Source organism: Anolis sagrei, chromosome 5 (genome assembly GCF_037176765.1).
Source record: "Anolis sagrei isolate rAnoSag1 chromosome 5, rAnoSag1.mat, whole genome shotgun sequence".
NCBI lineage: Eukaryota > Metazoa > Chordata > Lepidosauria > Squamata > Dactyloidae > Anolis > Anolis sagrei.
This window is the reverse complement of record NC_090025.1, coordinates 148,405,303-148,430,589: the sequence shown is the minus strand read 5'-3', so window position 1 is coordinate 148,430,589 and position 25,287 is coordinate 148,405,303. Positions and strand designations below refer to the sequence as shown.

The 25,287-nt window shown below is 38.2% G+C and overlaps 1 protein-coding gene across 1 annotated transcript in view; it reads left to right on the top strand.

Annotated features, from left to right (window-relative positions):
* Positions 1 to 25,287, top strand: part of PAWR (pro-apoptotic WT1 regulator) — a 76,970-nt gene that overhangs the window by 2,088 nt on the left and 49,595 nt on the right. The window lies entirely within an intron of this gene.

Genomic DNA, 25,287 nt, shown 5'->3' with positions numbered 1-25,287 from the left:
CTTGACACACTCATCTGATTAAGTTTACCCGAGCATCCCACCAGTGAGAAGAGCCACGGGAAAAGAGTTTCCATATCTCCTCAGTTTCATCTGAAAGTCCAGAAAACAAGAGAGATGGGAGAAGGAAGAAGAGTAATTTCCATGTTTTACCAGCTTCACCTGAAGGGCCCCTTTACACATTCATCTGATTAAGTTTACCTAAGCATCCCACCACTGAGAGGAGGAAGCATGCAAAGGGCAGAAGGAAGCATGCCTCCTCAGTTTCATCTGAAAGCCCAGAAGGCAAAGGAGAGATGGGAGAAGGAAAGAAGGGGGTTTCCCTGTCTCCCCAGCTTCACCTTAAGGGCCCCTTGACACACTCATCTGATTAAGTTTTCTTGAGCATCCCACAGGGTGCACAAAGGGTGGGAAGGCAAAGGAGAGGCTAGGGAGAAAAAAATAAAGTGTATTTTCATGCCTCTTCACCTTCATCTGAAGGGCCTCATGATACATTAACCTGATTGGTTTACCTGAAGGTCCCCCTGAACAACCCACCACCCAAGTGACAGGAGGAGGAGGAGGCCAGCAAAGAGCAGAAAGACAAAGGAGAGGCTGGGGAGGGGAAAGGAGCAGGCTTCCATGTCTTCTCAGAACCCTTATAGTTCACCTGGTTTCCATGCCTCCTCAGATTCACATGAAGGGCCCCCTGATAGGTTCATCTGACAGATTTACCTGAAAGTCCCCCATAACATTCCACCATGACAGGAGGAGGAGGTTCATGAAGTATAAAAGGCTGGGGAGGAGGAAAGAGGTTTCCATGCCTCTTTGGAATCACATGAAGGACTCATAATAGCTCCTCCCCTTCTCAGTGGCTGTTGTAAAGCAGACCTTGGTTATTTTTATAATTCCACCATTGGCCTGCAAATTTAGGAGACATGGAAGCTGAGACTTGGGCCGTATCTACACAGATCAGTGAATGCAGGTCCAAGCTACCTTCAAGCTGCAAGCTCCCACCAAAGGTCATGAAAGAAAGCTTTTTGGTCCACATTAGTGTTCTGTGATTTGTGTCCTCAAACTGGTTCAACAATTTGCTATGTAAACATCTACACAGCAATACCAATACCGGTTTAAAACGGCATTCGATGGTCAGTGCAGATATGCCTTGCAGCCACCAACCACAAGTTACTCCCACCCAGGGCTGCTCCAGAGCCAAAGGCTAATGAACCATGTGTGGTTTTGAGACAATCTTTTGGTTATGAAGGGTTATGAACGTCACCAGCTATTCAAATGGCCATTGATTTATATCTAGGGAAATTATGCTGGTAGCTCTAACACATGATTTTGGCAGGTTCTTCTTGCACAGTTGCTTTCAGAGAGACAAGCATCACTTCTGATATTTGAGGTCCTCGGTGGTTCTGCACTATAGAATTAATGTAGTTTGACATCACTTAAACTGCCTTGGTGCAATGTTATGGAATCCTGGGAATTGTGGTTTTACAAGATCTTTAGCTTTCTCTGCCCAAGAGTTCTGGTGCCTTACGAAATTATAAATCCTATAGCATTGTCCCATTCCAGTCAAAGTGGTCTGCATTAATTCTTCCGTGTAGATGTACCTCCTGACTCATATGTTAAGTATGTGGTTTTTTGTTTTTGAAAAATGAAAACAAGGTTCCAGTTCTGTGGGATTTTTACTGATAAATAAAAGCAATTGTAATCTTTCTTGCAAAAAAGGGCCTTAACTGTCCTTGCATAAAAGAGAAAGTTTCCATGAAACTAAATGGATTTCTTCTGAGAAAGCATGAATGTAATGACAGCCTGTCACACACTTGTCTTCTTGTTTTATGGATCACTTGACTGAAACCAAACTGCAAGGAGAAGCCTCGGGGAAATAAAAGGCATGGTAACCTTACAATGTATCGAGTAATGTGATCAGGACAAGAAATACATATGTATGAATACTGGAATGGGTCTTACAATCTCCTCCTTTCCCTTGTGTGTTGGGGATACTTCTGCTAGCCATTAAAAAGATTCCATAAGGTCTTATTGGATTAAAATAGCAAAGAAAGGAAACCGAGGTATCCGTTTAGGTGTCAATGTAATCTGCTTATGACTCCAAAGCATGCTCTCCCTCTTCCTCCATTGGAAAAATGCAGTGGTTTGAAGGAGAGGAAGATATTTTTGTTAGCCAATACAGCTGTCTTCTGTGGTTTTCTCCTAGCATAAAAATCTGGCATTGGTTTAAAATCCCTTTAAAGGAATGCAAAAGAATGATAATAATATCTTTGGTCTTTTCAAGCTGAGAGAGGAATATTTAGGAAAAAATCTAGCACAGGTCATCGTGAATCGTCTTTTCAGGAGTCCAAGGAAAGATGATAGAAGGGACTACTAAATCAAGAATGTCATCTTCCCTTGTAGCATAAGAAAGCTTGAAACATTCTTCCTAATTTTAACCCACCTAATTTTTCCTTTTGTGATTGTGTAAACATTTCACATTTCTGCAGTGTTAGGATCATGCTCAGGAGAGAAATGGTTTCTTACAGTAGTTGCAGGCGATTATCTGGTTTGACTTGTAGCTACTTTACAAGATGGTAAAGTAAGGTGGATTCTTACAGATTCTTGAATGTACCAGTATGTATCTTCGTGCTATGTTCCCTATTTTTTTAGTAGGAGTTTTACTTGCTTTTCCATAATCCCTGTTTCCTCCACTTTTTTGTCATACAGGAAGGTACTTGATGGTCAACTTTGAAGAAGAATCAATTCTGTTTATTTGCGTGTAGAATTTCTACTAAGACAGTGTTTCTCAACCTTCCTAATGTTACAACCCTTAATACAGTTCCTCATGTTGTGGCGACCCCCAGCCATTAAAAAAAATGTTGCTACTTTATAACTGTAATTTTGCTACTGTTATGAATCATAATGTAAATATCTTATATGTATTTTCATTCACTGGATCAAGTTTGGCAGAAATACCTGATACGCTTAAATTTGAAAACTAGTGGGGTTGCGAGGGGGAGAAGGTGGGTGGGTTGATTTTGTCATTTGGGAGTTGTAGTTGCTGGGATTTATAGTTAACCTACAATCAAAGTGCATTCTGAACTCCACCAACTATGGAATTGAATCGATCTTGGCACACAGAACTCCCATGACCAGGAAGTGTTTGGTGGGCATTGAACTTGAGTTTTGGAGTTGTAGTTCCCCTACCTTCAGAGAGCACTGTGGACTCAAACAATGATGGTTATGGACCAAATTTGGGGTGAATCCTGAATATGCCCAAATTGAACACTGATGGAGTTTGGGGAAAACAGATTTTGACATTTGGGAATTGTAGTTGCTGGGATTTATAGTTCACCTGCAATCAAAGAGCATTCTCAACCCCACCAACGTTAGAATTGGGCCAAACTTCCCACACAGAACCCCCCCCCCCCCCCCATGATCAACAGAAAATACTGTGTTTTCTGATGGTCTTTGGAGATCCCTCTGACATCCTCTTGCGACCCCCCAGGGGTTCCAACCCCAAGTTGAGAAACACTGAGCTAGTTTGACTTGTAGCAACTCTACAAGGTCCTGGATAAGATGAATTCCTACAGATTCTTGAATGTACCAATATGTATCTGTGCTATGTTCCCTATAGCACAGACACATATTGGTACATTCAAGAATCTGTAGGAATCCACCTTATCCAGGACCTTATAGAGTAGCTACAAGTAGGAGTTTTACCTGCTTTTCCATAATCCTTGTTGCCTCCACTTTATGTCATACAGGAAGGTACATAATTATCAAATTTGAAGAAGAAACAATGTTTATTTCATTGTAGAATTTCTACTAAGAGAATCAAAAGCAAATGTATAGGGAAATCCACAGATTCTGCTTACTATGTTGCAGGATGATCTTGTTCAATGTTGTCTCAGCAATGGGGACATAAAGCAGAACATTGTTGGATACTTTATGATGTAACTGCACATTCCCATCAGCCTTAGCCAGCAAAAGATAATAAAGTCCAATAGCATAAGGCACAAATTTCCAAACATTAGGGCAGGGGCTATAGGGAGCTAGATTTTATAGCAGTGTTTATTTGGAGTAAAAACAGTGAGACAACAGCAGGAAGTGCTTGTTGACAGAAAGACTAACAAATCCAATTTACAGTGTGCTTTGACACAGTTCTGGGCCTCCAGCTCCACAGTTCAAATAGGTTGTATCCAACATTGCAGGATGCAGCCAGTCATGTGAGAATGTGGGAGAGCAAATCCTTCATTTCCAAGTGAGGAATCTTCTACCAGAGCAGGTTCTCTTCATGTAAGGTTTCTTAACCTGATTTCAGGCAATTCCTCTCTACCCACTGCAGCCCCAAAAGGACCTCCAGTCTTTGAGAGATATTTTGGAGGTGAGAGAAGAGGGGCAGATTAGGTTACAAAAGTTGGAAGAGAGCTTGCTTGCATTACCTGATGTCTCAATAGTGAATATAACACACTGTCTCAGTCAAATTGGTATGCTCCAGACTTGCCCTTGCAAAACTTCTTCTCCCACGTACTCTTTTGTTTTGTTTTATTTTTTGCACCATGAGATTGTATCTCTGCAGCACAAAGAAAACCCCATTGGAATACACTGTACTGCAAGTATAGATACTTGCTTCTTGTATGAAATTATGGAGCAAGCATGATGTATTTCAGCCTTATACTGTTTTAAAATGGGTGTTTATCTTCACATGTAGTATTCTTTCTAAATTATTTTAAATTAAGGAACTCAAAGTATATTAAAAGTGCTAAGGAAAATTGGTCCTCTGTAAGAGAAGGAAGAACTAACTAGGGCGACTTTTATTTTATTTATTTTGAGTACCTGGCCATTAACAAAAGTTCACAGTGTAGTTTACATGATACTTTAAATGCAATACAATGGGAAAGAGTCAATTGGAGAAGATAAAGTTGTGTCCAAATTATACAACATACCTACCCTAGTTCTCCAATCTTCTAGCTTTTGCTCTGCTGCTGAATGTCAAACTCAGAGCAAGTTCTGAAGTAAATATCCCTATCCAGGGAGTGCCTGCTGAAACAGCCAGATCTTTTTACCTCCCAGGGTGTGGTTTTATTACCTTGGCTACCGTTGTTGCTGTTATGACTCTGAGCTTCTGGATGACAAACCCAAAAGGGCATTAATGTGTTTCCACAACTTACTCAGTCCTAATGTTTCAGGTTTTGGAGTGCCAGTTTTATTGTGATGGTACTTTGACTTTCCATCCTATGAACAATTTACATTCTTGTGCTGCCTCTTTTAAAAGATTAACTTAAGACAGCTATACTGTTTCTTAAAGCCTCTTTTTCATGGTAACACTCTCATTTTATTGCAAAGGACAAAGCATGAAGCTTTGTGAACAGTGCCATACTTCATTTATTATAAAAATGTATATTTATTGGGTATTTTTTTGTTAGGGTTCCCAAATTGATGTACAGCAATGGTTCCCAACCTGTGGTCCATGGACCACCAGTGATCTGCAAGAACGAAAATATGGTCCGCAGCTTCACTGTTACTACACTGTTGCAACAAGAGCAACTGGTCTTGTGAAACCAGCTTATAGTGCCGAGGCTTATTAAATATGGTTTTCTGTGGGCGAGCAGATGGTGACTACTGGATGGCACATATTCTGTATCAGAAACTAGAGCTGATGTGGTCTATCCAATGCAGTTTTCTGAAGCAGCACCCCAAATAACCAAACTGAATCTAAAGTTGACCAAAAACCGATTCGTAACCCTTTTGGTACTAATGTTGGAGAGTAGTCCCTGGTCAAGTGGTGCCTGGTCAAAAAAGGCTGGGAACCACTGATATACACAGTATGATATACACATGCAATCTTTAAGAACATTAGAAACACAACATTAAAAGCCAAACATCATATGGAATACAGTTCTGACTGTCTGCTGGAAGCTGAACAAGGATGAGACTAGCCTGATTCTTTTGGGAGGGAGGTCCACAATAGAGTTGCAGATATAAAGAAATAACTGCTTTGTATACTCAAGTACCCCTTTGGGATGTGGAGATACGCAACATCACTTCATGAAGATCTCAAATTTTACAGACAGGCTCATACAGGAAAATACACATTCAGATATCCTGACTCTTAGCTGTTTCATCAGATTCATATTTACATTCTCACCTCCAGATCATGAACTCACTTGAACTCACTAACTGAGGCAAAACTTTCCCTTACCTTCAAGGAACAGGTTTTTCCAGACTTCCTTTAAGTAAAATAATTATGACTTTCCCCACCACATTTTTATGCTGTTTATAAAAAATAAAACCACTTGTGCCCTGTATCATACCAGGAAAATTGCTTCTGTATTCACTCTGAATGTTTCGAGTCAATAAACAGTAATAATAAATGTTGAGACCTGTTATTAAATTTTTTGTAAAACCACTTTAATACTAAGTATTCTTGTTAAGCGCTTTAAACTCCTGATCCTACTTATTAAAACACACGCTATTTCCCCAGTATTCTACTAAAATATATCAGTATTGGAAGTGAGTGATCTCATTTTTTCAGTTACAAGGTTATATTGTAGCAATGGTCAGGAAGCAGAATATTTTAACAGAGCTTCTTCAAAGGCATAATTAAACCATAACTGAACTACTAGATAAGATGTCATTTTATTGTGTTGTTGAAGGCTTTCATAGCCGGAATCACTGGGTTGTTGTTGGCTTTTTGGGCTATATGGTCATGTTCTAGAAGCATTCTCTCCTGACATTTTGCCTGCATCTATGGCAACATCCTCAGAGGTTGTGACCTCTGAGGATACTTGCCCAGGTTATTTGAAAAAGTCAATTTTAATTGTACAAAATACATAAGATTGTGGATGAATCACATCATGCGAGGTTAATCCCAAAAAACTCCATCAGTACTCAAATTTCGGCGTATCAGGTATGTGTGCCAAGTTTGGTCCAGATCCATCAGTGTTTGGGTTCACAGTGCTCTCTGGATGTAGGTGAACTACAACTCCCCCAAACTGAGGTGGATTTTCCCCAAAGACCTTGAGCATTTTTTGCTGGCCATGAGGGTGAAACATTAGTTCCAGGTCCATCATTGGTGAAGTTCAGAGTGCTCTTAGATTGAAGGTGAACTATTCATCCCAGTACCTACAACTCCTATAAATCATGGTGAATTCTCTCCAAACCTCTCTAGTATATTCAGTTGCTGATCAATTCCTCTGTTTGCTGTGTGCCATAGAAAAGAATAGGAAAGGGTTATAAGAGAGACAATAGGCAGGACCATGCAAATTCCACACCAGTTGAGAAAGAAACGCTGGGATGCATGTGGTGGAGGAAACACATAAAATATAGGATGAAATTGTCTCCGTATGAAAGCCTTCACTTGGGTGGTGAGCAGTATGGCATTTGTGGAGGACATTGACAGGGTTTGTGTACATGTTCATGGTACTCATTATAACCTGTAGTGTCATTGGAGAGAGGGCCTTTGGTGTCTCCTGAGTGGTGGGACCTATAGATGTTTGTGGAGGCAGGAGCTTGTCTGTGTAAGTGGACACCCCAGCCACATGCACAAATACATATTTTCACTTTTATTATGTGTATAGATAGATATGTGTTTATTATTATGTTATAGATAGATTCTGGATACCTTTGGAAAGTGTGTCTATTTCTCCACATCCCTCAAAATTCAGCACATAAATGCATATTTCCTGAGTAAACTCATGATTCATATTAGATGTGGTTAATAGCTGTTGACATATTAATCTCTGTGATTTTATCCATTTTTTCTATTTAAAAAGTAGCTTAATAAGAAAATGATAGCCTGTACAGTCTAGTCGCTTCATGGATGTTAACTCTGCCTATCGAAGGGGTGCATTTCAAAATCCACATTAATGTATTATTGTTCTTAGGACAATTAGAAGAATGTGTGAGAATATATTTGCATGAATCTGTATTTATAGCTTCAAAACAATTCAAGGGCAGATGAGAGATGTGTCCTTTCTTTTTTAACTTGAAATCTGTAGGTGTCTTTAAAAGGTTTAACCATTGAATTGAAGGTTCATTTTTAATTTGCATGTTATACAGTGGTTTATTGCTAAGAGCCAGGATTAAACTGTGGTTTATTATCCAGACCCTTGTTTTAGAATTAGAAGTCAAGGAAAACAAATGACTCCTTTTTGGTGTCCTTTCCTTTCCAGATCCCAAAACAAATACATAATTTTTAGTTCCTATGCTTATCTTCAGTTTGCGATGCTGGAATCAATACTATCAAGGGAATAATATATGTGATAAGCCAAATAGGATACAGGTGCAATTTATTATGTGGTTGAAGATTAATTTCTCTTTACATTCACATCTGGATGCATGAGCAACTCTTGTTTCCTATAGAACTGAGTTATATGTATGTTCATGAAAAGACTGAATACCATTGGTATGCAAAAAGTGTAGAAAGTTCATTACGGACACTTTCTGGTTGAAGTTAGTGCTCGATGTTTCAGGAGGCATGTGGGAAAGATGGCTCTTCTTTCAACTTTTATTCTGTTTCTTGTATAAAATTTTAAATTGTTCTTTTCAAAAGGAGAGATATGATTTTGCTTCTTTGGCTCCATTGAGAAGTACTAGTGAACTTGTCTCTACTAGAATAATTTTGTAACAGGTAGGCTAAAACACTGCACACATTTTCATTTCCAAATCGGTAAAAATATTGATCCCCCCCTTATGTTCAAAACCATTAATCTTCTATATAGCATTCTCATTATTCAATAAAGACACATTTCCAGTCAAATCTAATATTTATAAAAGATCAGAATATTTTTTCCATGTCAGGAGCGACTTGAGAAACTCCATTGATTCTCCTGTAATCCTCTGTTCTACCGCTAGGTGTCTAGCATTGCATAATTTATTTATTTATTTATTTTACTATGCTTATATACCGCAATTCTCAGCCTACTGGCGACTCATTGCGGTGTACAACATGAAAAGGTGCGAAAAACAACATACAATAAAATCCACAATACATAATTATCAACATAAGGTGCTTCTAATTCACATAAGGTGCTTCTATTTTTATTATGAATTGATTTTTTTTAGAGAACTGTAACATCAAGCTCAGATTCATGCTTTTTTATTGTATCAGAAGTGACTTGAGAAAGTAGCTTCTGGTGTGAGAGAATTGGCTGTCTGCAGAGACATTGCCCACAGGACACCTGGATGTTTTACCATCTTGTGGGAGGCGTCTCTCATGTCCCCGCATGGGAAGCTGAAGCTAACAGGCCAGTCTTGCAATTTCAAACTGCCAACCTTCAGGTCAGCAGTTCAGCCAGCACAAGGGTTTAACCCACTGAGCCACCGCAATGGGTAAAACCCATTAACTTTAGATTCATGCTAATGATTTGGCTAATGTGTTGATTATAACCTTGTAGCAGTAGTTCCTGACTGATTTTTATCAATTCTTCTGCATAGGCATGGGATCTTATTTTGAAACAGGAAGAACAACAGAACTACCTCATTTTGAAATAACTAGGTTAAAAGTTAGCTACTAATAGGCTAATTCAGCTTTAGTCAAATTGAGCTGTTTATACCACTCCCTCAGGTGTGACTGCAGAGTAATCCTAAATTATTAGTTTATTTCAAAAGGATTAATTAAATCCTTTCGTATTCTTGTGTTCTCTGGCAACTATTTTGGTGAGTAATAGCTTATTTCAAATGCAGTATTTGTAAACCATCCAATATACAAATACAATTAAACTATGTAGAAAGGCTAATCTGGGAAACCTTCCTGCTGCAAGTGGCAGCTTGCTAGTAAAAACAGTGCACATGATGCTATCTATCATGTGCACTGAACTCTTTAGAGCAGTTGCCTTGACTATGACTCTTTTTCTGCCTTTAATGACCTGAACCCAGTCTACACTTATGGGATGTGTTCAGATGTAGTTAGAAGCTGGGATTGTTTGGGGCTCTGGCTTATCAAGGATGAGTCAGTTTGCTAACTCCCACTAGCCTAACTCATACTTGCAAAAGGATCAGCTAAAGAAACCACACACTTTATTCTGTGGCTTGCTTAGAGTGAAGTCCAAACCAGGCAAGTGATAGTACTCTGGCTTCTTTCTTCTAATAAGCCAGAGATAGAATCTAGAGTTCACTATAAAGGTTGTTTTTCTGACTTGGGGAAACAAGCCAAAACCTGGCATGCTGCTTGCTGATTACGAAGAACAAAAATAGAAGCAATCAGACAGCAGACATTGCATCCATTCAGTCACTGTTTGTACATGATAGGCCAGGGTTTCCACAAAATTGTAGCTTTCCATGATGTGAAAATTAGGCCTGTCTTTCTACCTGGTTAAATGAACACGAAAAGCCAGGCTGTGAATCCTTTGCCGAGAACAGTGTTATCAGCTGGAATGAAAGAGAAAGTCCTGTTTATTGAGAGCCAATATGATATAGAAGTTTGAGATTAGACTAGGATTCTGGAGACCAGGGTTCAATTACTTGCTCAGCCATAGAAACGTTGGGCAAGTCACACAATTTCACCCCCCTAAAACCCATGATAGGTTTGCCTTAGGGTCAACATTATTTGGAAATGATTAAAGGTACACAGTAGCAATCTGTATATTTCTTCCCCTGCTTTCATTCACAGGTGCTGCATTGTAATAGATTACAGAAGAACCTTACTTTAGAGCAGAGAATGCGTGGACCACCAAATCATTTCTCATCATGACTCACAGTGACTAGCACTGTTGTAGTTCAGCAGTATCCAAGAGGCCATATGATTCACAATACATTTATTAGTATGTTTATTGAAATTAGTTTTGAACAATGGTTTTAAATAACTTTATGTAACTGATTTATACATTTTGATTTATAGTTTTGGTTTCTTAGATATATACAATAAATAATTCAGAAAGAAGACTTTACTACTGTGGTAAATAATGTGTGGCTCTCCAGATGTTTTTAGAATGCTCTCGTTATATCAAGAGTAAACAGCATATCTGGTGGAGAATGTTAGGAGTTGCAGTCTAGTCACATTTGGATGGTTGTATTTTTCTGTTCCTTGCTTAGCTATAGCTTTGTCATATAGAATTCCACCTAACTACCTTTTTTCAATTGTGATCATATCAAACATGCCCAATCTGTGATAATAAGTGTATTACATTAATGTAGCTCAGTTTATGCATGATTGTATTCATCCTTCATGTTTTAGATTAGGCATGGGCAAACTTTGACTTTCTAGGTGTTTTGGCTGTTAGGAATTGTGGGGATTGAAGTACAAAACACAAAGTTTGCCCATGCCTGTTTTGGATGGTGGTGAATACATCTTGACATCCAGTTGAGTAGCCCCAATTGGAATAGAGCCATTAAGTGTTGATACATAGGTAAATCTCATTTATTCATTTCTACATAGTTTGGAATAACAAGAGAGTGTCAATCACTGAGTGTAAATAGCATCATCCTCATGTGGCTAATACCAGTGTTTCCGTGTTCAGTGCAATTGCAGTATTTTAAAATATATTGCTACATTATATTTTGCTCATTCTGCTGCATTTGTTCTTCTCCTTTTCTCACTATTTTTGCTTGTTCTTAGGTAGGTGTCACTTTAAGACATTATTTAAATTTTTTAACTATGTTTATAGAAAGTATATTTTTCAAGTCATTCAGTCTGTTGTTGTCAGCGTTGACAAGATGGAAGAGTTGCCAGTTAGTACGAAATCCAACCTGAAATTGGGATAGAGTTGCATTCCTTCTGAAAAATCAAGTGTGTACCTTGGGGATGCTCTTGGACCCAGCATTGGTCTTGAAAAGGTTACTGTGGTGGACATGAGAGCCTTTACCTAGCTTTGGCTTATGTGTGTGCATCCTGTCTTGGGGAGGACAGATAGTGGTTCATGCCATAGTTACCACCCAGTTAGGCTACTGTTATACACTTTATGTAGGTCTGCTCTTTGAAAGTTTTCAAAAACTGCAGGTGGTGCAAAATGCAGCAGCTAAGCTAGTGTTAAATGTGCATTTTAGATACCATATAACACCAGTCTAGCAAAAACTTCATTGGCTTTGAGGTTGCTTCCAAGCTCAGTTCAAGATGCTGGTGTTGACCTATGAAGTCCAGAATTACTTGGCCAGGATATCTGAAAGACACCTCCTCTCATACATTCCTGCCAGAAAATTGCTGTCTTCAGAGGAGGCCCTCATATTCCAATACCTTGTGAAGTTAGGTTGGTGGATCCCCACACAATATGGCTTTCCATGTAGCTGTGTGTCAACAGTGAAATTCCCTACCCAAGGAAGCTAGACTGGCTCCATCTTTTTTTAAGCTTCGAGTGGAAGCCAAAACAGTGCTGCATCAACTGTTTTCAAACTGGATTCTAGGACTATTTTTACACAGCTTTTAGGAGTTTCAAAATAATATTTAATGTATTTTTAAAATGTTTTTATTTATTTGTCTCCCTTGGAGTGCTAGCAGTCTGGGAGGTGATACAGAAGTACTTTAAATAAATAAAATAAATTAAGTGCAGTGCTTTCCAAATAAATTTGAGTATGCATTAATTAGATGAATTTGTCCTGCTTCCACAACTTTGGTCACTGAGCCAACTGTGGGCTTGTAAAAAAGTTTATAAAACATTGCTAGCCTATTAGTTTAATGGTCTGTCTGCTAATACTTAAAATACCTTTTTTGGGCAAGTGGAAAATTTAGAAAATTGAAGTTGGCAAACATTTGTATCAGTATTTTACACATAGTCCAAACAAATGAAGACAGATTACGACATGATTCCTCCCTGCGAAAAATATATATATAACCAAGAAGGCAGGTCGATATATTTGTTAGTGTAACAAATCAAGGGAAATTCTGATTTAAAGAAGTTTTGCATAGCTGTTCTCTCTGCTGGTCCATGATGGTCAGTTAACTTTTCAGATAATACAAAATCCATCCTTGTGAATAGCATGTGGACTAAATATCCAAAATAGCTTTTCCCCCATCCCTGTATCAAAGTAATGTCTTTGTGGAGAAGGTGTTCCTGGTCTTCTTCAGGTTACTGGATTAGAAAAAAAGGAGGGGGAGGCAAATGCAGGACAAGTCTGTTTTAAAAATGGACTATAGTAGGTGTACTTTTTATAACATGCATACAAATCCTGGATAAAGTGTCATTAGGAGTCATTTGTTTTCCATTCTAACTGTCCCAAAGGATGGCAGGATCAACAACTCTGCTGAAGAATATCCCTGTCTTTCTTCTCCTGCTCCCTCTCCACTATAATCTAGAGCTGGATACCATAGACCTTTGGCATGAAATATTTACATAATTTTAGTAAAGGTTTCCCCTTGACATTAAGTCTAGTCGTGTCCGACTCTGGGTTGGTAACCATGCAACATGCTAACAATAAGTCTGATCTCCTAGAATATTCAAAAGTGTTTTGAACAATATCTTAAATCAAACTGGTTTTGTTTGCCATATTAAGGTATCCCATTCATGTGCATGGAAAGATGGGATAAAAATACTGTAATACTAGGATGGATGACAGAGTAGGATCTTCTGGTACAAAATAGGTCAGGGTTTCTGTATGATTTACAGTACATTGTCAAGAGTTTCTGTTAGCATCAGCAAGAAACTTTCCCAATTTCCTTGAGTTTGGTTCTTGGGAAAGAAAGGTGATGGAGGTACAAGGAATGTTTTTTTGTGTGATGCAACTGTGGCTCCCTTCTGGTCCTAATAGTGAATTCCTCGATTATACATTTTACTTACGAGGCACCTAATCTTTAATTTTCATGCCCCAAAGTCTGAGGCACTGTTTTATACTTGGCTGCAGTTGCTAGATCCCCCTTCAGCCTTCTAATGAAAAGCGAAGTAGATACACAAGTCAAAGTCTGTGCCCTTTGGCTTGTATAATTCCCACATTCACAGGGGAAATGCTCCAAGACATCTATGGATACCTGAAACCATGGACCCCATATTTTGAGTATATTTGTGCTGGAAGCATACTACAGGATTGCACTTGAGAGATGTATACATTACATACCAGATTTATATATTCCAAATAATTTCCATATGTGATGATATATGCCCCCACCCCCCGATAGCATATGGGTTAAACCACGGAGCTGCTGAACTTGCTGACCAAAAGGTTGGCAATTCGAATCTGGGGAGTGGGGTGAGCTCCTGCTGTTGGCCCCAGCTTCTGCCAACCTGGCAGTTAGAAAAAAAATGCAAATTTGAGTAAATCAATAGGTACTGCTTCTGCAGGAAGGTAATGGTGCTCCATGCAGTCATGCTGGCCACAGACAATGCCAGCACTTTGGCTTAGAAATGGAGATGAGCACCAACCCACAGAAATGAACACAATTAGACTTAATGTCAAGGGAAACCTTTATCTTTACTATGTGATGATTAAGTGATTTACCATTAAAAAAATGAAAATGTATTTCATTAAGATCTTGTTTTTATTTCTCAATCTTTCACTGCTGTCTGGAATAAACCAACAATAAACTTTCTCATAATGGCACAGTTTGGTATGCTTCTGCTCCCTTTCCCATCATTTCCTAATGAGGAAATAGATACATAGATGCAGTGGTTTAAGCATTGGAATGTGCCTTTGGAGACCCGTGTTTAATTCCCCATTAGTCATGGAAACCCCATGGGTGGCCTTAGGGAAATAACACCCTATCAACCCCACAAAACCCTGTGATAGGTTTGCTTTAGGGTCATTCTAAGTTGAAAACAACTTGAAGGAACCCAACAGCAACAATAATGATGTTGATTCAAATGCAACAAGTTTTTTTTTACAGAAACATGGAAATTGAAAAGAAAATTAAACAGCACAAGGATCTACTCACCAAACCTGACTTTCTTTTACTCTTTGTTGTTAACTGCGATCAAGTTGACTTTAACTTATAGAAGATACCTATCTAAATTGCAGTCTACAAAACCCAGAATTTTAAAGTAAACATGAAGTTTGGAGTGTAGCAGTCAGGTGCCTTTCTTTTTAGATATATTTATCTTTCAAACATGAAACAAAACACTACTTTAAAGGAGTACTTAGACATTATTATTACAGTTGGGACTGTTTATTTAAACAAAAGCATATTCAAGCTGTAGTCACTTGTAAAGAATGCTAAAACAAAATTACTTAGTCTGACGACTTTCTACACAGAATCAGTGTAGTGATGTTTTGTGGGCAGACTGTTTCACTTTTTGAAAAACAGTCTCCCCTCATTCCTCATTCTTTGGCCACTGACAAATTAATTGAGCAAATCTCACAGTGTAACTTAAAATCATTGAAATGCCAGGCACTATATTTCTCTTTATATGTATTGTCAAAGGCTTTCATGGCTGGAATCACTGGGTTCCTCTGAGGATGCTTGCCATAGATGCAGGCAAAATGTCAGGAGAGAATGCCTCTAGACCATGGCCATATAGCCTGAAAAAACTTACAACAACCCAACTATATTTCTCTTAATTTGTTTCATGTAGGCTTTGCTATCTCAATTATATTATGGTCAACTTAAAGTGCATCTACACTATAGAATTAAGGCAATTTGACATCACGTCAACCTCCAAACTTCAATTCAAGAATCATGGGAGCTTCCGTTTCACAAAGTCTTTAGCCTTCTCTGCCAAAGACTGCCTCCAAACTATAAGTCCCAGGATTCCACACCACTGACCCATGGCAGTTAAAGTGGTGTTGAACTGCATTAATTCTTCAGTGCAGGTGCACCACTTAGTTGGGGCTCTTAATTTCCTCTCTGATGCTTTAGATCAGGGGTCCTCAAACTAAGGCCCTCCAAGGTCATTTACCCGGCCCTCGCTCAGGGTCAACCTAAGTCTGAAATGTCTTGAAAGCACACAACAACAACAACAATCCTATCTTACCAGCCAAAAGCAGGTCCACACTTCCCATTGAAATACTAATAAGTTTATATTTGTTAAAATTGTTCTTCATTTTAATTATTGTATTGCTTTTAAGTGTTTTTTGCACTACAAATAATATATGTGCAGTGTGCATATGAATTCACTCATGTTTTTTTCAAATTATAATCCGGCTCTCCAACAGTTTGAGGGACTGTGACCTGGCCTTTTGTTTAAAAAGTTTGTGGACCCCTGCTTTAGATTATCAGCTTTATTATTTGGTTGTTGTTACACGTATTTTCAAGTGATGGACTTAAGAGACTTGGTATATATATATATTTTTCCTTCAACAATTCCTGATGTTGTAGTTATTTATACTATACCTTTATCCTATATTGGGACTAAAAGTAATTAACAAATTAAAATAAATACAACACAATCCTGGTTGTTGTTGTTGTTGTTGTTGTTCATTCGTTCAGTCGTCTCCGACTCTTCGTGACCTCATGGACCAGCCCACGGCCGTTACCACCCCCAGCTCCCTCAAGGTCAGTCCAGTCACTTCAAGGATGCCATCCATCCATCTTGCCTAATCCTGTTACTCAGAATATGGTTTGCTAAGAGAAAATGGCTGTATTGTTAAGGTGTTCACCACTTACAAATAATTCCATAGTTGCTGATTTTCATGCAAAATTATTTTTAGAAATACCAGATCTTTGAAACAAAATGGATTTTTCCCCATTCTAGCCTATCCAGAAAGTATTTCCCCTAAGTTAGGTCTGAGTGGGGACAGAGCACCTTGAAGAGGATAGCCAAAATGTGGCTATCCAAATGTTTTCCCAGAAGCTCCAGGCGACATGGTTAATTGTCAGAGATTATGGAAACCCAAGTTAAAAACACCGGAAGAACCAAAAGCTAAGAGCCCCTAATTTATGATGTAAAGGCCTAAGATTTCATTATTTTTTTGTCAAAAGCATTGCATAATTTGTAAAGTGATGCTTTTGGGTTGGAAACATTAGCCATTTACAAGAAATGCTGCCCAGGAGACACCCAACTGTATTTACTTAGGCTCTTTCCGTGTCCCCCAGCTTAATGCCTAAGATGAGCACATGTAAAAATTGTACTAGAAGGAGAGGAACGAATAAAGCTGGGTGAATGGTGGATTATGTTTCAATTTATTTTTGTATATATTCCTGAACTTTTATTAGACACAGATCTATCAATTCCACTTTCTCTGTTATCAGATCAAACTCTAAATGCATTTATATCATCTGTGTCATTCTTTGAGTTGTCATCCCAAGATAATATATTCCTTGACTTCAGAGAAGTTTTAAGCTTTCAACAATTCTAAGTCCAAGCATAGTATTTTAGCTGCTAAAAAATGCTAAAAAAATGGCCCAAATGAAATGAATTGTATTGAAAGAAATTTCAGCCATGAGATGGTTTTTTCATGAGAATTGGAGTGAAGTGAGTTCTGATATGAGACAGGCTTCTTGCTAAATGGCAGACCAATCACCTTTTCTATTTTTAGCTTCATCAGACGCATACTTGTTTCACTTGATACTAGTTTATAGGAATGCATATTTTTATGAAAGGTAAGGTTAATGATAACAATTTGATCTTAAAAAAAAATAATTCAGATATTTTAATGTATTCCAAGCACTGGCATTAGCAGCTTTGGAAACTAGACAATGTAGTTTTTTAAAAGAACAAAACTTGAAACTATCTGCAAAGACTGACCGGTCATGGAGTAAACTTTGAAACCAAATCACTACAAGTACGTAATCTGCTGACCTCATTACAATGCTGCTATTCCAGGTGGAAAGAATGCAGTTTCCACTTAAGTTCGTGAGAGTGTGTTGTAAGAGAAGACTGACCTCTGACATTGGTAAAAACCACAATTCCAACACATCACAAGTCAGGTTTCTTTGTTTTCTTTGCAGCAGGCTACACAGTTTTCTTGCTTGACCTATCAGGAAAGCTATTTTCTTACAGGCATCTCGTACAAAATATGCCTTGCTATTTATGTTGATGGTATTCTGCAATGCAGAAAGGAGGTTATGAATGAAGGTGCTGAAATTATTTGGCATCTTAAAAAATTTTTTCCAAGTAAGGCAGCACTGTGGAAGTGTCCCACATAGGAAAGAATGCATCAAAGTAGAATGGAACAAATGCGGAGAATTGGGAATAAGGTGCTGTTTCCCTTAATGCATTGTTTCTCAACCTTCCTAATGCCGCAATCCCTTAATACCGTTCCTCATGTTGTGGTGACCTCCACCTATTAAATTAGTTTTGTTGCTATTTCATAACTGTCATTTTGCTACTGTTATTAATCGTAATGTAAATATCTGATATGCAGGATGTTTTTTCATTCACTGGACCAAATCTGGCACAAATATGCGATACATCCAAATTTGAATACTAGTGGGCGTTTGGGGGGGGGGGGGTTGATTTTGTCATTTGAGAGTTGTAGTTGCTGGGATTTATAGTTCATCTACAATCAAAGAGCATCCTGAACTCCCACCAATGATGACACACAGAATCTTGGCACTCAGAACTCCCAAATACTAGAAGGGTTTGGTGGGCATTGACATTGAGTTTTGGAGTTGTAGTTTTCCTACATCCAGAGAGCACTGTGGCCTCAAACAATGATCTGGACCAAACTTGCCACTAATACTCAATATGCTCAAATGTGAACTCTGATGGAGTTTCGGGAAAATAGACTTGACATTTGGGAGTTGTAATTGCTGGGATTTATAGTTCATCTACAATCAAAGAGCATTCTGAACCCCACCAATGATAGAATTGGGCCAAACTTCCCACACAGAACCCCTGTGACCAACAGAAAATACTGTGGTCTTTGCGACCCTTCTGATACCCCTTCATGACCCCCCAGGGGTCCAGACCCCTAGGTTGAGAAATGCTGCCTTAATGGATCGGTCCTCTTCAAATGGGTCTGCCTACATGCTAAAAATCCTGGAGAAAAGTAATATAATATATTGTATTGTTGATATTGTGCCTTCAAGTCATTTGTAACTTATGATGACCCTAAGCAAAGTGGAGTTTTCTTGGCAAGATTTGTTCAGAGGGAGTTCATCTGAAATTGAAAAGGTGTGACTTGCCCAAAATCACCCACTGGGCTTTCATGGCCAAGTGGGAATTCAAACCCTGTTCTCCAGTGTTGTGGTCCAATCCTCTAAGCTCTCAATATATCACAAAGTACAGCTGTATTTCACAAATCTTGAAGTGTTAAAATGTTCAAGATTTCTGAAATACTTTGTGATATACTTGTGATATATTGAGAGTTTAGAGGATTGGACCACAACACTGGAGAACAGGGTTTGAATTCCCACTTGGCCATGGAAACCCAGTGGGCGATTTTGGGCAAGTCACACCTTTTCAATTTCAGATGTATTAAATGTTTATGTAGACTTATGAGATGATAATGTGCCATTTTTTTTCTTTGTGGTAGTTAATGTGAAAATTCTTTTTTAAAAAATACACAATTTTAAACGAATCAATTTTCTTTTAGTCATTTTCTGGAGCTGCAATATTTGTGCTCACTGGAACTTAGCATTGCAGTAATGCAAATGAGGTTGAGAGGTTTCAGGCCAAGAGGGTCTTGTTACCTGATAAAGCTGTGGCTTTAGTTTCAGCTTCTGGCTCAAATAACAAAAAGTGCTTTTTTTTTTTTTTTACCCAACATGTTTTGGAGATGATTCCATGTTCAAGGGGATGTGACATACAGCTATAGAAGACAATTATAAGGCTTGTAATATTCACCCTATACTTGCATCTTATTGTTAATTTAGTTTCATAATATTAAGAACAGGCAGGATTGCCATTTAAATAATGCAAGACATTTTCGTTTTCACATGCACACATGTAATCAGAGTTAAACCTTAATATACATATCCAAAGCTATAACTTCTAATATGCAAATTATCAACACCTAATATGTATATATCAAACTAAAACCAAAAAAACCCAAAAACAAATCAGAACTCTTCCCAGAAAATACTAACCTTATAAAAAGACAGTTTTAAAATAGAAGATTAGATTCTCAGCCAACATTTCTCTTTTTTAAAAAATACTAGTGAATGCCAGTGAGTAAATCATTATATAGAATGATTGACAAAAACTGTTTTTGGCTAAAAACCTGTAGGTTGAAGACTTGTTGTTATGTTTATTACCTATTCAGCACCTGCAACATGCAGAGAGTATTTTATGTCTCATTTGTCTGGACATGGCCACCTGTGAGTGGCTAGAAAGCTTTGTCAGCATCAGCAGCCACAGTGCCTGAAATCATTAGAATCGGTCCCAAGCGAGGACTTAGTTTTAATTGTCGAAATAGAGACCCACACCTGCTCAGTTAAGCTGCCTTTGGAATTTAGTTTGCTTAAATTTAGCTTCCCTTGTCAAGTCAAATCTTATAGTTTTCAAGAAAACTACATTCTGTTCTGGACATCTCTGTCAGGATTTAATTAATTTACACCGCGTAGTTTTGCAAATAATACAATCCAGTCACTCTCTCATGTTGAACAGTTTCTTGATTGGGATTTCTGGTACCAAGTAGTAGAATTCAGTCCAGATTTTTTTTGTTTTGATTTAAACGAACTGAACCTCTTCTAGCATATTTTTAGTCTGCTCTTTACTGAATAAGAAGTCTCTAAGAACTTCATCACAAAGGACCATGGATTTGCCACACACTCTGGGAAATCCATTAGGTCCTGACAGGGGGTGTGGAGAACCTATCTCTCCACACCCTGCATCGCATGACTTACTAGTTGTCCAGCTTCCCCCCCCCCCCCCCCATTGTCCTGAAGACAAAATAGGAAGGCTCCTGTGTTGCCACCGCGACAGCATACGCTGCTGCTTCTCCCTTTTGTCAGCGGAGCCTGATCGGAAGTACGTGTACATCGTGTAATGGGCTCCACCAGAAAAGAGGAGAGCAACTGGCAAACAATAGGGAAAGGAGCCCATCTGATGAGGTCAAGTTTAAAAGAAAAGACTGGCAACAGGTTGAAAAACACCGTTCTTAAGATAAGCAATATTTTGTGATTCTAGAAATCCACATGAGACAGCAAAATGTTTGTCACTGAAGAAGAATAGCTAATCTGGTATTCTCTAAGGTTTTCAGATTTGGTCATCCAGTATTGGGCTATTAGCACATATAATCAAAACAATCTGGAGGGTACCATGGTGGGAAGGCTTAGGTTTAAGTGACAAAGTAGTAGCAAAGCAGTATTTATTTATTATTTATTTATTTGCTTTATTTTTATACCGCATTTTTCAGCCTAAATCGGCGACTCAATGCAGTAGTTAAAAGCAAGTAAGCCAGTGGTTCTCAACCTGGGGTCCCCAGATGTTTTTGGCCTTCAAATCCAAACAGCTGGTAAACTTGCTGGTATTTCTGGGAGTTGTAGGCCAAAAACATCTGGGGACCCCAGGTTGAGAACCACTGAAGTAAGCCTTTACCTTTTGATTTTTTTAAATATAATACAAGGCAAAATCTTGAAGAGATGCATATCATGTTTATCCTGAAAAGTAATGGAACTATATAGCCGGAGATTCTATATAAACTTGGTGGAGTAGATTGTCCTATATCAGCATACATAGAATCCAACAACATACTGGATGTGTTTTCTAAGTACTCATATGTTATAGATTATTACATGTTTCTGCCACTAATAATATAGAGGCTGTGATATAATTGCCATTTCTGTTTATTTCTCTGTTTCAGAGTTTTCCAAGCATTTCACGTTGGTGACACACTCTTTAGACGTGCATCATTTTGCAACACAGTAATTCGGTTTTACTAGCAAACTGGTGGTAAATCCAACCCTTTATAAGAGACTTGGAGACATATATAAATTGTAATAACAAAATGTATGGGGACACAACATATCTCATGAAAACCTTTGATTTATATTTTTAGAAATATATGATTTATTGCTTATTTCACATAGACTCAAAGGTTTCTTCCTATGTTTGCTGACACACCGACACACTGCAGTTGGCACACCGATGTGTCATGACACACTGTTTGGAAAGCTCTGCTCTATTTCCTAATATGGTTAATTTCGGGATGAAATGTCTAAAAAAGTTGCATTGAAATGGCAGATTGGAACAGAGAAGGAACAGAAAGGTTTTTTTTTTTTTATAAAGGAATGCATGAGAACTTATACCTGAAACCAGAAACAACTCATCTATTCATTCTCTTATTTCCCCATTTCCTAACCTTAAAAGTCAGGATAGATGGTTTCAAATAATGAAGATAGAAAGCACATCATTAATTCCCAGGTACAGTCGTTTTGTCATTATTTCTTTCTAATACCTGCAAAAATACCCACAAAACGATTCCTGTGTCCTGGGAACTTTTGGGACAAAGGAAAGGATGAACAAGCAGAGAGAGAGGCAGCTAGATTTTTTAAGAGCTCATTAGCAAGTTTCTTCATGGCGAGAAATGCTGTTAGCAATTTTGGCAGCATTGTGTGCATTACCGCAAAACATGAATTGTTAATTTTTTGTATGAAAACTAAGCCATCAACAGCATTATAGATAATGTAAGAGAATTATTTAGCTCAGGCTTGTAGCAAATACTGTCAGTACAGAACAAATGGGGGGCATACAGCATAGGATGTCTCCATTTAAACTTTTTCACATATTTATTCTGCTCATCCCCATGTGTGAAAGAGAAAAGAATTTTCCTACTTTTCTCAGAGATATGATTTCAAGCAAATGGTCTCTGACGTGAATGCTAAAAATAAAAATAACAGATATCATAGGCAGATAATTGTGTTCTGCTGTATCATGTTGTTGGAAAGTCCAACATTTTTAGTAAAGGCCTCCAAAGTTAATCTATTTGAAACAAAGCAGGCCTCAGCAAACTGTCACAATGAAATAAACCAGTAATAAAAATCTGGAGAAGACAAAACAGTGATGGAAGGCACAGTAGTCCACGTAAAATGGTGCATTTTGTATTTCATAAGGTTTTGTGTTTAGCGAGCTGCTAGATCTGTGTTTACAGAAAAAGGATTGGAGGTGGAGGTTAGGATTTGTTCACTTCATTCACATTTATAGCAAATGTTTATAACTTTTGTTTATCCTTTGTTCATGTTTAGATTTGAAGTATATTAAAATTGTGAAGACAAAACAGGCATTGCTTGCTTGCTTGCACCAATTTATTTAAATCAATGAAAATTTCCCAATTTAAAAATATAAGCTTTTATGTTGCCACAAATGATATGTTTTACTCAGGTTGGCTGAGGATTATTCAAGGATTTCAATGCAGTGGAATAAGCAGTGATTTAAATTTTCCTTTCCACTCTGAGGGCCCATCAAGACAGTACCTTTATCCCAGGATCTTCCGCAGCAAACAAGAGGGTGGCCAGATGCCATTCTCTGTAAATCCGGAAACAATTGCTACAAAAGGCAAAAATTGTGAGATTTCCAGGTATGGAAATGTTGCAGTTTTGAGCTGAATATCCAGAACTTTGCATATCTGTATATCCCTTCAATCGTGAATCACAGAGTTTTTTAATACGGGTTTGTACCCAGGTTTTAGATTATTGTTCCTGATTGGTCAGTTCCTAAAAACAAGGTGACACTTGTGTAGAAGGCAAAAACTTTGTTTGTGTGCCAGAAATATCATGAAACATGTGGAGGGCACATTTTCTCTGGCCAGGACAAAGTTGTGCCCCCTAGTCGATGTTGTACATCTTTCCACAAGAAGAGAAATCAGGAACAGTCATGTATAACCCAGGAACAGCACCCTGTTATTTGATGCCACAAGTACATAACCAAAGCTGTCTGGGCTGATGGCTAAAAAGTGTCAATATTGACAAAGTTCTGCTCCTGGCTTAAAAGTGTGTGCTCCTGTTTCATTGTGTAGTAGTGACTTGGACAGCAGTCCTGCCCCATAAACTCTGTGTGCCAGAAACTTTTTGAAATGTGTGGAGGGCACAGTTTCTCCGGCCTGCACATAGAACTGAACATTTGTGGTGATCCACATAACCAAATCTCTCTTGTTTTTTAAAAAACTGCCAGTTTCTGGCAGAAGTCCCGTGGTAGCCATCTTGGGAGCATCTAAATCTCGCAACAAAGCATCAAGTCTGGACAACGGAAGTAGAAATCCTGGTACCAACAGGTCTGTATGTTGACCTCTCCTGAATTCCTGGGATTTTTTGCCCCTCACTAAAACCCATGATTTAGTAATGTCTGGAAGCACCCTCAAAACCAATTCCTATGGAATAGCAAAATGCGACCTGTGACTCTTTATTAAGATATTTATGTATATCTGTGTTTATATGGTTTAAACTAGGCTAGGCAGTTGTGGTTTTCTCCCTTGAGACATTTCCAGGTGCCACATGGTCTGCCGAAATGGCCAAATAATCACAGCACCAAACCAAAGGAATATGTCAAACCTGGAAGTGGCCAGAAGTCCATTTCTGGTTTTGAAAAATGGGGGAAATGGTCACACCTGAAGGCTTTTAGCTGAATCAGTGACAATTTGACTCGTACTATTCACCATTTTAAAACACCCATTTTTCTAAAACTAACAACTGGGACAGTTCTTGTCACTTTGTGTTAGCCTTGAGCTACCATAGAAGCAAGAAAGCATACCTAGAAAGAATATGCACAGGTGTGTTGTGGTTCGTACCTCTGCACTGTTTTTCATCTCCAGTTATATTATTCTTGTTCTAAATATATCCTTGAACATATCTTCCCAGGGTGTGCATATGTGCGTGTGTTTGCATGTACTTTTAATTTGCCTGTTGACTTATGGTGACTATATTAAAAGCATTTAGGTATTGTTAGGCCAAAGGCACAGGTGGTTTTGTTCCTTCCTTTGTAATATAGCTGATAGCACCTTGCATCCAAGTACCAACTAGGGCTGACTTGGCATAGCTTTCAAGATCAGCTGGGCTCTATTGCCTTTATCATATTCATGTCTTCTTCTATCAGAGTATGAGACAAATAAAAAAGGAAACTTTCAGAGTTTGCTAACTTATTTAATTGTCATAGAATTTCAGTAATTGAGTCATTATTTATATGTTTGGATTCTTTACACCTATACTGCAATGTGCTTTTTTGTTGGTTTGTAAAAAAATATCTAGATTTTGAAATATACCAGGAATGACAAATGCTCCCAAATCCTCTTGCCTGTGTTATTTCACCAGTACAGCTAATTCACCTGGTACCTGATTTACATTAGCAGATGTCAAAACAAAGAAGCTGCAAATTATCACTTGCCATTGGTTAGGAAAGCAGCAAAAAAGAGCTACATCTGTGTTAGATAAAATAAAACACTTCCTTTAGCTGTAGAATCTACTGAAAACTTGAGTTCTCAAAATTGCATGTTTGGTCCTAGTGTAATTATATATAAAAATACATGTACAAGTTAGAGGGGAAGTGCAGTTAGCCAGGAAAACAGTTTGCAAAACCATGGAACCTTTGTTTGCATGCCTTCTATATAAATGCCACTGTCCCCTCACAATCAAAA